Below are 19,889 nucleotides of genomic sequence, written 5' to 3' on the forward strand. Positions count from 1 at the left end.
CATAGTTCATAGTTATTTTAGGAATCAAATTAAATTCAAATCAATTGTATTTTTAAAAACTCTTTTCCAACTCTCTTGTTTTCAAGAGAGCATAATTTTTCTACAGTACTGACTCACTGAAACAGTGCTTCCAAGGGACGCCCCATCAGCAACGATAGCAGGGAAATAGGAAGTCCAGCTCTGTTAAAGGTGACCAACCCTGTCATCGCTGTTTTAGTGTGACAGGAGTTGTTTTAATTTTCTTGCTAGTCCCATTAGTCTTCGTGAATGAACAGCCACTAAATGGAAATCTCCATCCACCCGTGCATGCATGAGTGCGCCCACACACTGCAAACCACGTGGTTTGCCGCAGGTGATGGGCACTTCTGTTTTTGAACAGCAATTCCTTGTAAATGCATTCATATGGAAGTGCTTGCTTTTTTACACTTAGGAATAATAACTTCTCGTACTGTAGCAACCAGATTGTCAGTCTCTGTTAGAATGATTGACTTAAAGTTTCCAAGGCAACCAACTTTGCTAGTCCATGCACCTGATGTATAATGCTGCTTTTTATTTTCTCTTTGCAACCAACGAAGTGTAACATTTTAAGCATCTTCTCCACCAATGGCCATGCAGAGTTTAGAGTACCCTTTCCCTCCTATGCATTAAGCTCAGACCCTTTCTTGTAATTAAGCATTCTGAAAGGCTTGTAATCCATTTAATTACATGCCACTAGTCCAATTACTGGAAGCAAGCAAATTGCCCTGCTGAACTCTAATAATGGGAACATATACATGTATATGTAATACCATGGATACTAAACTTAAGTGACCAGATCAAAGAAGAAGGACTGGTAAATCTAATGTCCATTTGAAAATCTAATTGAATTGAAGACAATTAAGAATTTTAAAAAAGATTTTGAATAGTATTCCAGCAATAATTAATTATTATAATTATTTTTCATCATATATGGAAAAATGGGCTAATGATCTTTTGTCTAAAAACATCAGCAGAACACCTGTTCCAGCTTAAAACTGCTTCTTACAAGCATTGAGACACCTCTCCTATATATACACAATTTGCCACCAAATAATGATATTTATCTTCTACATATACATCTTACATTACTTCTAGGACTACCACAATTACTTGTCCCTAGTCCTGTAGATTTCACAGTTCATTCCATATTGCTGGACAATCCAACAAGTTATTCCAGAATCCCAGAACAACTAGTGTAAAGAGGCAGAGTACATTTCATGGCAACTGCATCTTTCTCCTTGAAGAGAAACAGACTAAATTATCCTGTTCAAATCCAGCAACCTCCACACTCACTACTATTTCCAAGGAAAGTGCGATGGCTAGATTTTGCTCAGCACAAAGTAAACAATAGTGACGAATCAGGTTGGGGGAAAAGTAGTCAGATCTCAATTAAACTGTGTGTCAATAGAAGAGGCACTCAAAATAATTACCTCAGTATAACTAATTGTATACATAAGGAAATAAACGAAAAGCAAGTTGCCGATGGCCTTGAACTGAGTCAGTTGTACATCCAGGAAGAGAACGAGGATATCCTATGTTCCAGGAGCCTATTGCAAAAGAATGAAGAATATTCCAAAGAGCAGCAAAGGAAGCCATAGTGGGCACTTGCCGACTGCCAGTATTTTCAGGTGGGTTTCAATCACCAAGACTATATTGCACTGGTCCTTAAAGACCTATACTGGCTCCCAGTACACTTCCGAGCACAATTCCAAGTGTTGGCGCTGACCTTTAAAGCCCTAAACGGCCTCGGTCCTGTATACCTTAGGAGTATCTCCACACTCATTGTTCTACCCAAACACTGAGGTTCAGCGCCGAGGGCCTTGTGGTGGTTCCCTCACTGCGAGAAGTGAGGTTACAGGGAACCAGGCAGAGGGCCTTCTCAGTAGTGGTGCCCACCCTGTGGAACGCCTTCCCACCAGATGTCAAGGAAATATCAACTATCTGACTTTTAGAAGACATCTGAAGGCAGCCCTGTTTAGGGAAGTTTTTAATATTTGTAGTTTTATTCTGATTTTTGTGTTCTGCTGGGAGCCGCCCAGAGTGGCTGGGATATAAATAATAAAAGTATTATTATTATTATTATTATTATTATTATTATTATTATATAATTGTAGTTGATTGGGAGGTTTTGCATAACCCATTTCCCTCAGACTTTTTAAGAAGAGGAATGCGATGGGTGAAATGCCTTGGAAATTGTAAGATAACACTTGCTTTGACCTATGGTCATCTAACCTTCCCACGAACGAACTACAGCAAATGCTCATTGTCTGGAAATAACCTGTGTTTGTCAATTCTCCCATCATGTCAAGGCTTCCCCACTTCAGCTTCTTATCCATTCCAAACTAATGATGCCTTTGCACCAATCTATGGTGCATCCAGACTCAGAATACTGTGTGCGGTTCTGGACACTGAACTTCAGAAAGGCCTTTGCAGATGGAGAAGGTGAAGAAAAAGGCACCCAGAGTGATGCAACTCCCCCATGAGCTAAGGTTACAAACCTTGAGACTTTGTAGCTTAGGAAAGAAAAGATGAGAAAGGGGGAACACGACAGAGGTACGGAAAATTATGCACTGTATATAAAAACTGAACAGACCATTTCCCTCCCTCTCCCTCATTATACTAGAACGCAGGGTCATTTAATGAAGGTAAGTGCTGGGGGATTCTGGACAGGTAAAAGGAAGCGATTCCTCACTCAGTGCACAGGTGAGCTGTGGAAGTTGCTACCACAAGATGTAGTGATGGAAAAGCCTGGAAAGCTTTAAAAGGGAATTAAGACACAATCACAGAGGCCGAGGCTGTCAATGGCTACTAGTCATGATGGCAATAGTCAAGTGTCAAGGGCACACGCCTCAGTTGCTGGGGATCATGACAGAAGTACTATTGAGATCAGGACCTCCTTGAGGGCTTCTCACCTGGCTGGCCACTGTGAGAACAGGATTAGATATGCTGTGGCCAAGGAAACTCAACCAGATGGGCAGGGTATAAATAATAAAAATTATTATTATTATGTCTTTGGTCTGATGCAGCTAGCCTATTATTATGTTCTTATATTAACTAATCTGCTCCTATCATTCACAATTATTTTCCAAATGGCACAACACCTTCAGTACCTAATAATCAGGGCTTTGAATCTTCCGTTATGCTCTATTACAAAAGCTTGATTTGAACCAGCAATCAACTAAGACTACTCCAATTGGCTATATATAATATATATGGAATGGTGTTGTCCCTTAGGTATATCCTTTCACTGCTGCTAGAACCACGGTCCATGCTAGACACCCAAGGCCAGTAATGCATTAGCCTTAGTGCAGTAGTGAATAATGCACAGCCCCTTTTCATTTTTATTTAATTAAGAGAACATATTTTATTCATGTGCCAGCATTGACAACACATCCTTTAGAGAAGCACTCAAGGAAGGAGTGAATGAACCACAAGTCCTCTGATGATCATTCTACAGACATTGGAACGAACTTTCTTTTGTTTACTTCTATAAGGAAAATAGTATATACTATCCTATTCTATTAAATCTTTACTTTAAAGTTCTGAAGCAAATATTTAAAAGTACAATTTAATTTAGTTTCCCTTTATTGATTAAAAAACGTGTTTGCAAGCAAAGTCCATGTGGTTATATGTGATATTAAGCAGTTTTATAAGGAGCTGAATTAACTCAGTGTTCTCCACAATTTGGATGATTGGCTTTATATTAGGGAGAAAAAATGGATGCAAGTACAGTAAATAAATTCTTGTAATTTAATAGAAAAATGAATCACCCACCTAGCACTCCTGCTTTTTCTTGTGGTGACTTAAACAAAGCTTTATTTATAACTGTGTGTTGTTTTTCCTCTAACAAAGGCTTCCCTGTAATATACTGTCATGTTAATAGAAGTCACTACAGAAATTCTTTCTCCAAAACTGAATCTAATTTGCTAACAAATGAACCTGACTCACTATCCTATTCCTGCAAACAATCCCTGCAGCTCATAAAATTACATTAAAAAAATTATCTATATTTGCACTCTTGGGATTATTCTGGACACTCCACAGAAAATCATATATATTTCCTCTAAAACACCCAGCTGTAAACCCACACTGTGGTTAGGTTGGGGGGGGGCGAGCCATCCAGTGGTTAAAAGAGGTTTTCTTTCAGCAGGGGAGAAGGATGACACCTTGCGGGAATCTGCCACGCCCACAAGTGCCCCATTGCCACCCTGTGCCCTAGATGATTCACAGCTTATTGAGAGCCCAGTGTTGTTCCTAAACAGAATTAGGCGAAGTGAGCCATTACGAGCATCCCTTAACAGAAACCTAAGCACTGCAAACAGCCAGGTGGTTGCCTTAAAAGGCGTGAAATAAGACACGCAGGCAGGCACGCATCAGTCACAGACCTAGCAATGCCGCGGTCAGGTTGCCACCCTGCACCAACCCCGGGTGTCCAAAAGGCGAAGCCCAACGACTCAAAGGCCAACAGAAGCCCACGCGTTTTCTCTCCCCGCTGCTGTGCGCGGCTATGGAAACAAAATCACAGCAGCGCGCAAGAAACAAGCCACGTCCCTGAGGCCTGAGCTGCAGAACCAGCGCAGGTCAAAGCCCACGATGGGGAAACAATCCTCCTCCCCCGCCACCCCCCCCTGCGGGAGGCATGCCAGGTGCCCATTGCCAACGCAGTTAAGAGCTGTGGCGCTTTGCCCTGAATAAAGAGCCGGCCGCTAGTCACACCCACACCTAGATGCGATCCTGGAGAAGGGGGGGGGGCGCAAAACCTCCAGGTTGGTTCCTTAGAGTCGACCGGGCCCCTCGAAGCTGCAGGCCACGGCTCTCCATGGGCGGGGGGAGGAGGGAAACGAGGGAGAGAGACGGTGACCCAGATTAGCCCTTCCACACACACACACACACACACGAGAGCGCGCCAAATCAACCCCCCTCAGTAGCTCGCTCCGGATTCCCGCCCCCTCCGGCCTCCCACGCCCAAGCAGAGGGGCTGCGGCGAGAGCCACCAGGCAAGGCCGCTCTCTGCGGGGGTCTCTCACACGCCCAGCCAGCCCCTTCCCCGCATCTCCTGCACGCCCCCTCCCTCCAAAACCCCCCTGCTCCCCTCCCCTCCGCCCTGCCCATCCCTTGCCCGCCTCCCCACAGACGGCTGGCTCGCTTCGCCCCTCCCCGCCCCTCGCCAGCTGCTCTGGAATTACCTGTTCCGATGAGCTGGGGAGCCTCTCGTTCTCCTCTCTCTTTGCGCGCGGAGGAAAATCCGTGGCGGCTCACTCGCGCTCCTGCCGGGCCCCCTCCGCGCTCTTTCTTCTTGCCTTCCCCTCCTCCTCCTCCTCCTCCTCCTCGATGTGAGCTGGTGTCACTCACAAAAGCCGCGCGGGAGGGGGAGGGCGGGAAAGAGAGAGAGAGAGAGGGAGAGAGATGCAGCCCCGGCAGGCGGTTTCCGGGCGCGCCAAATATAGGCAAGTCCGAAAGGAAAGGGCGAAGAGAGAGAGAGAGACGCTGGCGAAGAAGGAGAAAGAAAGCGAAAGGGGTGGGGTGTGGGGGAGGGGGGGAGAGAAAGGTGCCTCTCAGCAATATCAGCTCTCCGCTCACGCAGCCCCGATGTGTGTGAAAGGAATGGGGACTGGGGGGGGGGCGGTTGTCACGTAGCGCTTAGGAACAGGCGCCGGTGGGGAAACCGAGGCTGGGGAGGGGCTGGCTGCGAGGAGAGGGGAGGTGCGATTCTCAGGGAAAAGGGGGCCAAGGCAAAGTTTGCCCACGCGCCTATGGCTCCCCGTCGAATCTGGAACCCCCATTCCTTAGTTTCGTGCTCCCTCTGTCCCTCCCGAGTCCGGACCAAACACGTATCTCGCCAATGCAATGGATGCACCACAAGGGCATGTTTCCATCGCCGGCGATTCTGCAACCAGAGACGGCCCTGATGCTCGGTGTTTTGTTACCAGATTCGGGGTATCCTCTAGAATTAAAAGGTATCATTGCATAATTACCAGGAAGCCTAAGCTTGGGCGGAGTCAGTGGCACACACACACACACTGCCGTTTTGCCTCGCCTTTTGTACCCGCGCTCCCCTATTACTTGGGCTGAACTCCCATATGCTCAGCTTTGCTCAGTCCTGCCAGTAGATACATTTTTCTGTTAGACGCAAGGATTTCACATTTTGAGGAAAGTGAAGAGAAGCAACAGGGATAATGCAGGAGAAGCAGCGTGCAAGGCTGCAATCCTACACCTGCTTACTTGGGAGTAAGTCCAGTTGAGCACAGTGGTGCTTCTGAGTAGACATGCTTGGCTGTCAATTTATTAGCATTACACTAGAAAAATAAGCTGTCAATCAATACAGTACTTTCCATACTTTAAGTACAGTATCTTGAACAATTTAAGATCAATGGCACATGGGCAGGTTTGGGGAAACGTAAGACCTGCCTATAGGACAAAATCCTAGGGGAAACATAACAAAATAAATATTCCAGATTAATCCCATTCACACAATTATTGTCATGTCTACTTTGACCCAATTTTTGTTTCTTTTTTATCATTGATATCCTGCATTCTTTCTCAAAAGGTTTACTCAAGCTGGCTTCCATCCTTCAACAAATGCCAAGCATCCCTAAAGAAACATGATGTATTTATAGCTCAGGTAGAACACGATTTCCGTTCCCTTTAAAACAAAGCCTTTGACAGGTAGGATCTCTCTATAATAATAGTGCCTAGACCCACTGTGGGAGAGATAGTTATAGCAGACATCTAAATCCGGAATGCTGTAGCACAGAATGTCCTAGTGATAGAATCATCAGTCCAAATACAATGGTTTAACAGCACTGAATACAGAACTGAAGCAAGTTTATGCTAGTGCACATATTATCTTATGCCACCAGTGTACGCTGTATCAATCCAAAATAATAATGAGCTTGCATTTCTGTATTCATTAACACAAGTTAGAATCCATGTTTCACCAGTAAGCATGCTTTAAGAGGATGAGTTATTTTCGAAGCCTGAGGATCTGATATTATCTCATTACTTAAGCAAAGGTTTCCCAATGTGTACATGTTAAAAGGTACACACTGGGACATAGGAAATAGAAAGAAACTGAGGGAGGCATTGAATACTATTTGTAATCCTGCCTTCTCCTTTGCCCCTCCATCATCCGTGGCACACAGGAGAAGGAGGAGGATCGTAAAGGGCTTTCCTTTGCACCTCCAAAGAAAGTGGGAGAATTGCAAGCCCTTTCCTGCACTCCCCCTTTCAACTCCTGATTTTGCATGTTGGAAGGGAGAGCAGAGTAAATGAAGGCTGCTGTCACTGCTAGTGGTGGAAGCAAGAAATAAGTTGAATTTTAAAATGAAGGTAATAAAGTGTTCCCATATGAACCTCTCTTTGAAGTTGGTTAAACAGCCATTCACTGCAATTATGGTGGTTAGTTTGTCATATACAGTGGTACCTCGGGTTATAGATGCTTCAGGTTATGCATTTTCAGATTGCGCACCACGCCGAACCCGGAAGTGCTGGAACGGGTTGCTTCCAGGTTTCGGCACTCACGCATGCATAGAAATGGTAAATTGCGCTTTGCACATGCATAGAAGCACCAAATCACAACCCGCGCATGCGCAGATGCGGCGCTACAGGTTGCAAACGCTGCAGGTTGCGAACATGCCTCCCACACAGATGACGTTCACATCCCAAGGTTCCACTGTATATATTTATCCAATTACTGTTCTTCACCAGCACTTGCTTTAAGAAACCCCATTCTACCCTGTCAAAAGCCTTTTCAGCATCTAAAAGTATAGTATGATGAGCCTTTTACATTAGAGTTTATACTTTGTACCACATTAGTCTTTATAAATCCATTTTAGTCTTCTGTACTAGCATAATTAAAAAAAAATACTCCTTGATCTAGCTGTCAAAAGAGAGTCTAGAGCATTATAATCTGTCATTATCAATGATATTGGTCTTTAAGATTCTGATCATTCTAGAATTTCATCAGGTTTTGGTATCAATACTATATTTACATACTTTGTTTCAGGTGCTAAGCATCTTACCAGTCTGCCTGATATAATTAAGCAAAACAGGCATAACTATTTATTCAAAGGTTTGATGTAAATCTGCCAATAATCCATCTGGTCATTATGACCTATTGTCTTATTTAAAATTTATATTGTTTTCTTGATACCTTAATAGTACTGATGGAGGTTGTACTAAATGACCTTCAGGGTCCCTTCCAACTCAGTGATTTTATTATCATAAGGTTGGAGTCTGGGAAAGAGTCTACTAAAGTGGTCAAACCACTTGGACAGGAGATGACTAAAAAGTAGCCATCAACTATTCTGGAAAGGAAAAGCATGTCTTTCTCTCGCACATACTCTTAGTGGAGATTATGTAAGCCAGTGCACATAAAGCACTGACTGAAGTTAGAGTTAAAATGCTGTGTTTTGAGCTCTGGAAAAGCTAACAGCATCTTTGGGTGCTGACTGTCTCCTGGAGATCTGAGAAGCAGATTTTGACTGTGTTGACATTTTAAAGACATATGTCTACTTGTGCACAGCTTGATAAATATCAATCAATCAATCATTTATTTATTTATTGTAGTTGACTAAAAGCCATTACAAATCCAGTTACAAACCAGCAAAACAAATAAAACCTATTAAGAATGATCCAGAAATAAACAACCATTTACAGTAAATCAAATAAATGCAGATATTAAATTCTGTAAGTCTCCTGTGAAATATGTGCTATACCAGTTCGTATGAAATTCTGAGCAAATGTATAAACATTAAAGTATTGGCATTTGGTAGTTCAGAAAAAGAATCGCTTATCAATAGAAGGAGGTATATTGGAGGAACTAACATGTTTAATAATAGAAAAAGAGAAAATTAATTTATCTTTAGCATAATATACACATTGCTCTGAAGGTGCAACTTTTATTGTTGCATTTCTTTATATCTGGTGCTTAATAAATATAACATAAATACAACACAGTAAGTATTATTATTATTATTATTATTACTCAGAAACACTCCAAACAGCACCTACTGGAGTGCACAGAACTGCAGTCTTAAGGATGTGGCACCTCAGGCACAAGGGGTGCAGTGAGGGATGGTTGTGAAAGCCCCTCTGTGTAAGTGACCTTCTGCACAAGCCAAACCTAAGCAACTGAAAGTCTCATTGGTTTCAGTTGAAAATATGTAACCAACTTACCTACTGTAATTAATTAAGAGGCATATCTTTGGCAGGATTATGCTCACAGCAATGATAAATGCAACTCTTAGTACTGCCATTAGTCAAAATAAAAAAAATCCTTCCAGTAGCACCTTAAAGACCAACTAAGTTAGTTCTTGGTATGAGCTTTTGTGTGCATATATATGTATAGAAGGATCTGGCAACTTCTGTTTCAGTGTATCTGAAGAAGTGTGCATGCACACGAAAGCTCATACCAAGAACTAACTTAGTTGGCCTTTAAGGTGCTACTGGAAGGATTTTTTTTATTTTGACTATGGCAGACCAACACGGCTACCTATCTGTAACTACTGCCATTAGTAATAGTGTCCTAGCCTCCTCATCAAGAATAAATGTGGCTAAATATGCACTGACCCCCAGATGAAGGTTTTTATGTCCTGATGTGTTTCTTTTTTGAGAAAATAATAATAATGCTAAATTCATAGCTATAATTAGATGTTAGCTTTCTCACGCAATAACCCAGAACCCTAACAATCTAATATCATTTTTAACCCAATACCACCACCACCATCTGATCTAAATATTGGACTTCTTCAGAAGCCTGCTTGCCAACAGTTTACCATTGAATAAAATGGAACATTCCTTCCCAGTGTGGGCTTGTAGCCAGGTCACCATCTACCCATAAATAGCTATTGCCTACAGAGAGAGTGACTAATTTTAAATAGCAGCAAACAAAAAGCTACCGCTCTTTAATTTCTCATTTATGTGTAGTTTTATTTTGTTATACCTTCTTCCTGATTACCTGAGGACACATTTTTAGTTGATGATAGGGGTTTTCCAATAAATTAATCTAACCAATTAATAAACTAAATGTTCAGCCTTGCTGAACATACAAAACCAGTGTAAGAATGCAATCTCTCTACAGTGGTGTAGCATGGGTGGGGCCACAGGGACAGTTGTCCCGGGCGCAAAATTATTAGGGGCACAAAATTTAAAAGGGAAAAAAATAGAATGTAGTAATAATAAATAATAAATAGTGCACCCTCCCTATCACACAGAATATATCCCAGTGTTCAAATGGGCAGACTGAGGAAGGGATTTGGGTAACAGCTGGTTGCTAAGGCACCCTCTACATGGACTTTAGAAATATACCCACTCCCGACCAATTCCCCTTCTCACTCTCTACCATTCTCAACACTCATTGGGCACTGCAGCTGGCACTCAGGTAGCTCACCAAGCTACTACCCCTTCATTCCAGCCTATCAGTGGGTGGTGCCAAGGATACTTGCCTTGCCTTGGGCACTGGCAACCCACAATATGCCACTGGCTCTCTGTGACCTCCTTCTTTCCTGTCATTCTCTTTAAAAAGCCAAGATGGTCCTTCCTCAGAGCGGAAAATCCTGGGCAAGATGGTTTACTGCAGCAGTAAGAAATGCTGCTTAAATTTAGCAAATAGGAAAGATTATTTGATAACCTAAGCCATTCCCCTAAATTTATAGTGGCTGCAGCAAACCATGACTGCAACACAGGCATACTTCCAGCCACGTCATCCAGGATGCCTTGCTCTGAGAAAGGACACCCTTGGCCCTTCCTAAAATGAGGCAGACAGGAGGTGGAGGGAGTGATGGACAGCCTTGCTGGGTGAGTGGAAGCAGCTGGTGGGCAGTGATGGAAGCAGGGCTGGGCAGACAATGAAGCAAGGAAGTTCAGGGGGCTGGGAGGGCACCACCAGAGACCAATGTATCAGTATGGCTAAAGAAAAGGACTGGCCTTGTGCGAGAGAATCATTTCTGCCTGTCTCCCGCTTGTGGGCTCCTCATAGGCATCAGTGAGAACAGAATGTGGTGAGAACGGAATAGTGGACTAATGGGCCTTTGGCCTGATCCAGCAAGGCTGATTTCTACAGGAAACAGTGTAGCTGGTCCCTAAAATGAAGTGATGGCCTGGGGAGCATAGCTTAATATGTTCCTTTCAGTACTGTGGTAAAGATAAATGCCCTAAAAACACCATCAAAAATTACAGTTTGCAAGACATGTAATAGCAGCAAGATAAAGAACATCCTGAAGATGCAGCCACAATTCAACACACCTACTTAGATTCCTATAAGTATATTGTGATTTTTAGAAAATGAAATATGGGTTATATACAATATTCCCTCACAACCCCTTGGTGGGATGCCAGTATAACACTTTAATAATGAAGATTAACTATAGTTAATATTTATATACTAAAAGGGAGTTCAAGGCTTCCTTTCACCCCTAGTGATTTATCATGGAAAGGGAAAGTTTTCCACTCAGCAACACTCAATCTTACTTTCACTCCCTCTACAGAGGGTGGAAAAGGGGTTGGTTGCCTTCCCTTTCTGTGCATCATTTTATTGGCATTATAGCTGGATTAACTATTGTGCTGAGAAAGCTGGAAACTAAGTGAATCCACAGTTAAACAGAGGCCCTGGCAGCAGAGAAAGGTTTGTATCACAGTGCTGTTCAGCAGATAGTAAGCTTTCTGTCAGCAGAGCAAGGAGAGAAGCAAGTTCCAGTTATTCCCCTCTCCCCTGTAGCCGCCCACCACCATGTTCCCCTCAATCTATCCTAGAGCACCCCCCAACTCTCAAGCAGATTTAGAGTAGATGCGGGGGGGGGGGGTCACAACAAAATGCTTCCCTCCCCATTCCCCATTCCCCATGAAGGCATTACTATCAGCTGAGCAAAGTACCCAAAGTGTCCAGGTATTTCCCACCAGGAAAAATCTCGGTTTGCCTCGTGCACTGAGCTCTTTTTAAATCCCCTGCATGTTAGGACTACTATCCTCCATGAAAGTTTTGGTCCCCCCCCCCCCCCGCCGTGCAAGAATCAGAATACCCTTGAACAGAAAAGATTGTACAGCTAATGCAGGAGTACCCAGACCGGGCAAAAGTGAGGGTTCTGTGATCCTATTTTCTATGTGAATTAATACTGCTAGATCAGAAAGCAGAGCTTAGGGGGACCACTTTCTTTAATCCAGTCCTGAGCAACCCAATATGGCATGCTTTCCAGTGAGAAATTGTGGGTTTTTAATTTATTTATTTATTTAGTTTGGTAAATAATTGTTTTGAAGCTCTGTATGAAAGCTTCCAATGTTGAATTGGCTATAGAAGCACAGGCTCTGAACCTCATACATGCTGCCTAGGAATAATAGGGCATTATATGAGGTGTTAGCTGTCAGCAAATTGTCCGTTGTCAACAAAAACTCTGCATTTGAAGCTTTAGGTTCATGCAGATATGGGCTCTTTTGTACCTTTTGTCGGATACACAATGCATTGTCTCTATGAGGATTGTACTTAGCTGATCCCCTCAAAAAATACTGAGCAGCACAGGACATGTGTAGACTTCTTGTTTTGCTACTGCACTTGGTAGGCTGGAGTGGAGTAAAAAACAAAGAGTTGGTCAAACCTTTGACTTCTCGTTTTTGTTTGAGGAGATAGCTGCACTTCATGCACTTGAAGTGACACATGGAGTTACAGAAGGGAAACTGAGAGCTCCAGTGCCAAGAGCTGTGGTCTGGGGAAAATGTCCCCCTTTCCTCTACATCAGAAGTTCTTAAATATCTGTACTTGGCCTTGCACTTCAAGGTTGTTGTTGTTTTTCCAATGGAGATTGATAATCTGGCCTGGATTAAAGAACAGGCTAAGAATGCCTGGTGCAGTTGCGGAGGATGAGGTGGCATTCAGACTGGTGAAGTGGGAAAGAGCCCACCCACTTGTCTCCATAGCAACGGGACAGATTCTTTGGACATGTAAATGGTGATACTTAACTGCTAGCTAAGGCCATTTTATTACAAAGAAACTAGTCTGACCAGTTCAGTGGCCTCTCCTGCTAGTTTCTAAGCCTGCTTGATACAAAATCACTGGCCTAGAGGGGACCCATGGATATGTTCTAGACCAGGCATAGGCAGACTCGGCCCTCCAGATGTTTTGGGACTACAACTCCCATCATCCTTGACCTCTTATCCTGTTAGTTAGGGATGATGGGAGTTGTAGTCCCAAAACATCTGGAGGGCCAAGTTTGCCTATGCCTGTTCTAGACTGATTCCCCACCACCATCTATAACATGTCAGTGCAAAGGACACCATTGGATACAGCCCACTGGCTAAAGGGGATTTGGTGGTTTAATTTTTCACAGAACACAACTTACCCTCTTCCACCACAAATTGTAATGTATGCACAGACTGTTTCTATGTAGTGATGGGTACAATTTTTGCTGTGTGTGCCATGCCTTTTAATGATTAAAAACAAATTAAAAACAAATTATTTTATCAATGTATTCTGGAAATATGCTTTTAATGCATACAGTAATATGGAAGTGAGCGGTCATACAAGACATCAGCTACAGGTTGATTTAAGGTGTTTCCTTTTAAGCGTCATCAGTTTTGAAAATGACCGACTTGTGTGAGTATTCTACTCTTTTCACAGAATAAAGCCAGCTATTAGGAGAATAGATTTGAACTGGACAGTGGATAGTCCATCAGGTTCATAAGAGATGAGCTATATAGCTACATTTCTCATTGCAAACTGAATGGTAAGGATATGTGCCATGAGCTCAAAGTATTTTTTAAAATGTAAATTGCTATGCAATATATAATCCATGAAAATAGAACCCCTATTGCTGTAATAACTGAAAGTATATTGGATTTTTCCACTATGTTCCTCTAATTGAACTTGTTGTAAATTTTTATCAATTTGATGTAAAACTAATGCACATCTTACCTGTTCAGCACAATGTAGGACTGAGTCATAATCTTTTTTAGCCTTTTCTCATATGAAATCGCACTCTTCTGATTGTTATGCATGTCTGTACTCTTTTTCCTTCCATGGTTATAATAGGCAATTTTCATTCTGGAAATAGAACCAGAATTATACTTTAAATTGTATTATTTTTGTGCATCACTGCTTCCCTACAACTTCCTGTGTCCTGATTCATCCTTGAAATGTTATGAACGTTTTAAAATGTGGTTACTTATATTTTATATCTTGGGGAATGTATTGCTCGTGTCTGTTTAGACCACCTTCCAGACTTTGACTAGTATGACCATGCCACGTTATAATTCCTCTGTGTCAAATATATTGGATGATCTAATATGGGAAGGTATAAGATGCTGTGTCACAGTGAGTATTCAGTTCCTTTGGAACTAGGACACCACACCAGCTTCGCCTTTTCCACATAACAGCATTTCTTATTAATAGAGTTCTACATGTCGTCATGGATTATTGATAGCACTTGATAGTTATGCAGAGCTGCAAGTTATCCTTAATCCAAAAAGCAAGTCTACCTCTCTCTTTTTCAGTTTTCGTAACAGGATTATGAACACATTTCCCCACATTAAGTTATTGGCAAAGGTTGAGTAGATAGTATGAAACCTGATGTGTTGGGGGATATTGCAGGCTTGACCCAGCGAGTCCCTTAAATGTGCTGTTAAATGCACACAGCCGTCCTACAAACACTGCTTTTAATTTGTGAAAAGGCTACATACAGGGATAGGGGCTTGAGGCCACTAGGAGAGGATGCAAAAGAACAACCGGATCGTGCCCTGCCTAAGGCATTCAGAGATCAAGGGAAATGAACAGCCTTTAAACACATTGGGGCAGTAGGTGTGATGTGTAAAACATGCTAGTTGGTACAGGTTAACATGTCTAGTGTGCTAACAAAATGTGTTTCAATGCTTGAGCAATACATACATAGGCGCCAGTTCCTAAGGGCTGAGTTCCCTTTGTCCCCCACTCATAAAATATTTCAGGGGACGGGGGTTCCCCCAAGTTGATGGGTATTGCCATTCAAAGTCAATATGTGTATATGTACGTAAAGTTTATTATGATGACATGGTTTTCTTTGTAGTTGTTTTTTTCCCTTTTTTTGGATTTTATGTTTGTAATTTTTGTTGTCATTTTGCATTGAAAATATTGAATAAATAATCAATCAATCAATCAAGTGGTGTGTGCACGCCACATCTTGTGATCGATTATGTGGGGTAGGGCTTACCTGGCCCCCCACATTATTTTATTCAAGTTGGCACACCTGAACAGCTACATTTCTTGCTGAATTCAGACACCAAATTCAAATCCAGCTTGATTTCTTGGGTCTCTATATAAGAGGGAGGCTAACAGATAATATGTGATGTCTTCCACCTGGGGTTGACCACAAATACAGTGGTACCTCGGGTTAAGTACTTAATTCGTTCCGGAGGTCTTAACCTGAAACTGCTCTTAACCTGAAGACCACTTTAGCTAATGGGGCCTCCTGCTGCCGCTGTGCCAGCGGAGCCCGATTTCTGTTCTTATCCTGAAGCAAAGTTCTTAACCTGAAGCACTATTTCTGGGTTAGTAGAGTCTGTAAACTGAAGCATGTAACCTGAAGTGTATCTAACCTGAGGTACCACTGTACAAAGTCTGTCTGCATAAGGGACCTTGTTGTAGCAGCCATCCCGAACTGCAGTGGGGATCACTTGGAAACGCAATTCAATAAAGACATTATTATTTATTAAGGAAACTGGTGAGAGTTTGGTCAAATAACTTAGCTGTAATATACTCTGTTCTCAAGAGTGGGTGCCAAGCGGAAATTTTTGTGTTTCTAATTATTTGCAGGTCCCTTTTTGATTCTACCTAGAAGAGCCAATGCCTTAGTTGACACTTATTCAAGGTCAAAGTAGAACGCAGTTCAGAGAAATAAAAATATAAAACATCTTGACAAGCTGTTTTCCAGCATTGGTGGCAGGAGCAAGCCAGCAGTAAATCACACCATATACGTTGCAGTTAACTATTAGCAAAAACTGTATCTGTACAGGAGTGTCAGGCCTGATGAGCACAGCAACTTATCTCTGTAGTAGATCTTGCCCCCATGAAGTATGTACTGAGACTGAACGCTCCCACCTACCCACAGCTGCCTAAGTCCCCTCCTCTCTACGGTTTTCCCCAAGCAATCTGAAACTATGCCTGTGTAAAATTAACTTCTCCCTTCTCATGCCTCTCCTGGTTCTGGGAGACAAGAGTGGGAGGCGAGTGGAGGTTGTCGCAGGAGAGGGAGACACCTGTGACTCTTCACCTGCCTCTTGGTCTCTCTCCTGTTTTATAGTATACTAAATGAGTTGTAGTTTCCTTAAAATCATTATATGTGGTACACATGTATTACTAACTATTCTGTCTCAATATACAGCACCAGTATTAGTTTCTGCAGTTTGTGGAATTAATTACATATTCAGTGGGGCAGGTAACAGGGGACTGACTCCTTCAGAAATAAAGACTGCACCTTCTTTCTGATCTAGCACATGCATAGGCAAACTCGGCCCTCCAGTTGTTTTGGGACTACAACTCCCATCATCCCTGACCACTGGTCCTGTTAGCTAGGGATGATGAGAGTTGTAGTCCCAAAACATCTGGAGGGCCAAGTTTGCCTATGCCTGATCTAGCACTACAGTTAAAAAGAAGAAGAGGATGTAGTGTTAATACCCCTGAAAACAATTAAACAATTACAAGTGAGAAAACTGCTGATAAGTTACATCTTACTGAAGACTGAAAAGCACAATTGTTTTCACACTTCACAGCTGCTTCCTGTAAATCTCAAATTCTCATTTTCATTTATTTTAGTGCCTTTCCAGATGTTGGCACAGAAAAACTATTTACTATAATATTCCTAGAAACATCACTCCCTCAGAGCAGTATACTATTCCCATAGTTTTTTTAACTTTCTGCCAACATGTTGTTCAATAAATGTTGCTTCTGGTGTTTTGTAGTGGCCCCCCTTCCTGCCCCCCAGGATGAAGTTGCATCATTGATATTCCAGTCTCCCAACCTTATTTTATTTGCTTAAAGATACCATAGTAGCATTAAATATATATATATATCTCCGCATTATCTTCTGAAAACCTTGAGCTTCTTTTGCCTATATGGAGCTGATGGTTCAATAATCCAATAATGAAGGGAGCAGGGAGAGAGCTCAGTGTTTCCCCCTTCATTGCCAGTAGGACCCAGAATGGGGCATTCAGGGCCTGGATGAAAGTGGCTTTGGAGCCAGAGCCCTCAACTGCACTTTAAGCTGGTCCAATTCTGGCTCCCCAAGAAACCAAATTGTGTGTTGCTGTTAAGAAAATCAGAACTTCCTGCCCTGCCTGGTGTCAGTAGTATGACTTTGGAAGGGGTGGGCAATCCACCACTTCACTCCCTGCCACTGCCATTCCTTTTAGGATTACTTTGCCAATCATCATGGGTATCTGCTACTAAGCCAGAAAGTATCACTGTATTTACAGCCTGCTACCGTGTGGTGCAGTGGGACGCAGGTGGCGCTGTGGTGTAAACCACTGAGCCTAGGGCTTGCCAATCAGAAGGTTGGCGGTTTGAATCCCAGCGACGAGGTGAGCTCCCATTTTCGGTCCCTGCTCCTGCCAGCCTAGCAGCTCAAAAGCACGAAGTGCAAGTAGATAAATAGGTATCGCTCTGGCGGGAAGGTAAACGGCGTTTCCGTGCGCTGCTCTGGTTTTGCCAGAAGTGGCTTAGTCATGGAGCCACATGACCCGGAAAACCTGTCTGCGGACAAACGTCGGCCCCCTCGGCCTATAGAGTGAGATGAGCGCTGCAACCCCAGAGTCGTTCGCGACTGGACTTAACTGTCAGGGGTCCTTTACCTTTAGCGTGTGGTGCAACTGCATAATAAATTCCACAAGTTAATTATGTATTGTATGAAGCAGTACTCGCTTGAGCCTTAAAGCTTAAGATTCACAGTATTGTACAGTACTGAACAAGCCAGGCAATGCTTCAGTTGTCTTTTGATGTGCATCTTTGAAATCACTGAACTTGCTCTTCTCACAACTGAGGAACTTTAGAAAACACATAGAGGCATCTTGATATGGAAAGAAACTTTTTTTTTTTTGGCAAGACTAAATAGGTTGGATTCAACAATATTTTTATTTTTTTTAATACAAGTGTATAGATTAGAAGATTTGAAACATTATAAAGCAATATACATAATAAATAACATGCACATGAGAGTCATGTTATCTACCTTATATAACACTGGCTAGTACTCAAAATACTTAAAATAAATCCAGTGACATTGGATAAAGTCCATAAAAATGCTATCCTGTCTTCCCTTGTACGAAATTGTTCAAGTATAAAAAGATTTCCAATACAGTGTAAAATATTAAATTCCTTTTTTAGGTCAAGAATAAAAATTGCAAGTTATTGCAGTTTCACAGGACAGTGTAAAGCAGCGTTTCCTAGCAAAGGAATAAAAGTTGTTCTACAAAGAGATGAAAAGTGGGAAAAAACCTACCCCTTTTTTGATAGGAGGAAATTCTGACAACCTACCCATAACACACTATGTGGATAATTTCATGGGAGTTTATTTCCACATAGCACATCTAAAAATGGAGCTTCAGATTCAGTATTCCATTTATCTAGTTCAAACTAAGTCTCATTAAGTTCAGAGGAAAGGGACTTAGTCCCATTTACATATTACCCCTGTGACACGGGAGTTGTTTCTGTGTTGCCCAGTCCTGTGTGTTACCAACACTTTCTATAGTTAGGAATCCATCACATTGTAACAGTCACATGGTCAATTCCCACATCACTCACCTGATCTACATGGTTCCCATTTGCAGGCATTAGTGGTGAGGTGCGTGGCCAGACCACAGAAACAGTTCCTATCAGCACAACAGTAATGCATTATTTGGGCCTTACTCCTGAGCAAGTGTGTAGAGTATTATAGCTTTATAACCCAATCCTTTGCCAAACAAAGGATTTCTTGATTTCTTGGGGGAAAGTTCCACTGAAATCAAGAGCTTTCTTCCAAGAAAAAAGGTTTATGGTTAAAGGTGATCGTGGGAAAAGCATGAAACTAGCATTTTTAAGATCAAAACCTTAAAAAGTATTGAAAGTACCCTTATAAAAAGAGTACTAGCAGAATTTAAATAAACCCATGTCAGCATTTTAGTTGATTAGGTTAATATTTCGTATACTATAGCTAAACCTACTAAATAACTTATACCATGAGATGAATACATAATTTTACAGTTTCACATCTAAAGTTGTTTTCTTTAGAGTGCAGCATAGTAGTACAACTTTCAAAATAAATATATCTTTAAATAGCATTACAATTAAGGCACAATATAACCCACTTAGCATTAACCCTTGAAGAACTGCAATCTCAACAAGCAGTCTCATGAGAGACCTATGCTTTTTTCCCAATAAATATTTTAAATAGGTATTAAATTGTGTATAAATCATTTCCAAGAAATAAAATAAAAATTCCCTTAACACAGTTCTTAAAGGTTTAAATTCAGCAAATTTCTTCCTGCCTTTATTCGCAAGCCATGAATAGATACAATAAATAAAAGGAGAAGGCTGTTGTAGTAAAGAGCTGATCCTATTTCAGAATCAGAATAGCTGACACCAGCAGTCAAAGTTTCCTAAAAGTGAAACAGGATGGAGAGAGGGATTAGAATGTGACAAGCTCATCAAACGAGCACAAGTGATGTGTTCTTTCCAGATCGGTCTGTGTTATTGATTGTCTGTACAGCTGTTGCGCCCATTAATTCCACATCACTTGCTCCATAGTCCCATTCACACAGAGGACAGATGAGAAAATAACTTTGGTGCCTGTCCACCTTTTCCCCCCAACCCCCCCCCAAAGGCCACGTTCCCTAGTTTGTTCGATGCCCATAAAGAGATAGTCAGAAAGCATTTTTCTTAC

The 19,889-nt window shown here is 42.0% G+C and overlaps 1 protein-coding gene across 1 annotated transcript in view; it reads right to left on the reverse strand.

Moving 5' to 3' along the window:
* The window catches only part of CAP2 (cyclase associated actin cytoskeleton regulatory protein 2), a 43,358-nt gene extending 37,745 nt beyond the window's left edge, over nt 1-5,613 (reverse strand). The window contains exon 1 of the mRNA XM_082234511.1: nt 5,205-5,613. The gene's annotated coding sequence lies outside the window, so the exon portion shown is untranslated. The remainder of the gene's footprint in view (nt 1-5,204) is intronic.
* Nucleotides 5,614-19,889: the final 14,276 nt, after the last annotated feature.

This window comes from Podarcis vaucheri (assembly GCF_965113315.1).
Source record: "Podarcis vaucheri genome assembly, chromosome: 8".
NCBI lineage: Eukaryota > Metazoa > Chordata > Lepidosauria > Squamata > Lacertidae > Podarcis > Podarcis vaucheri.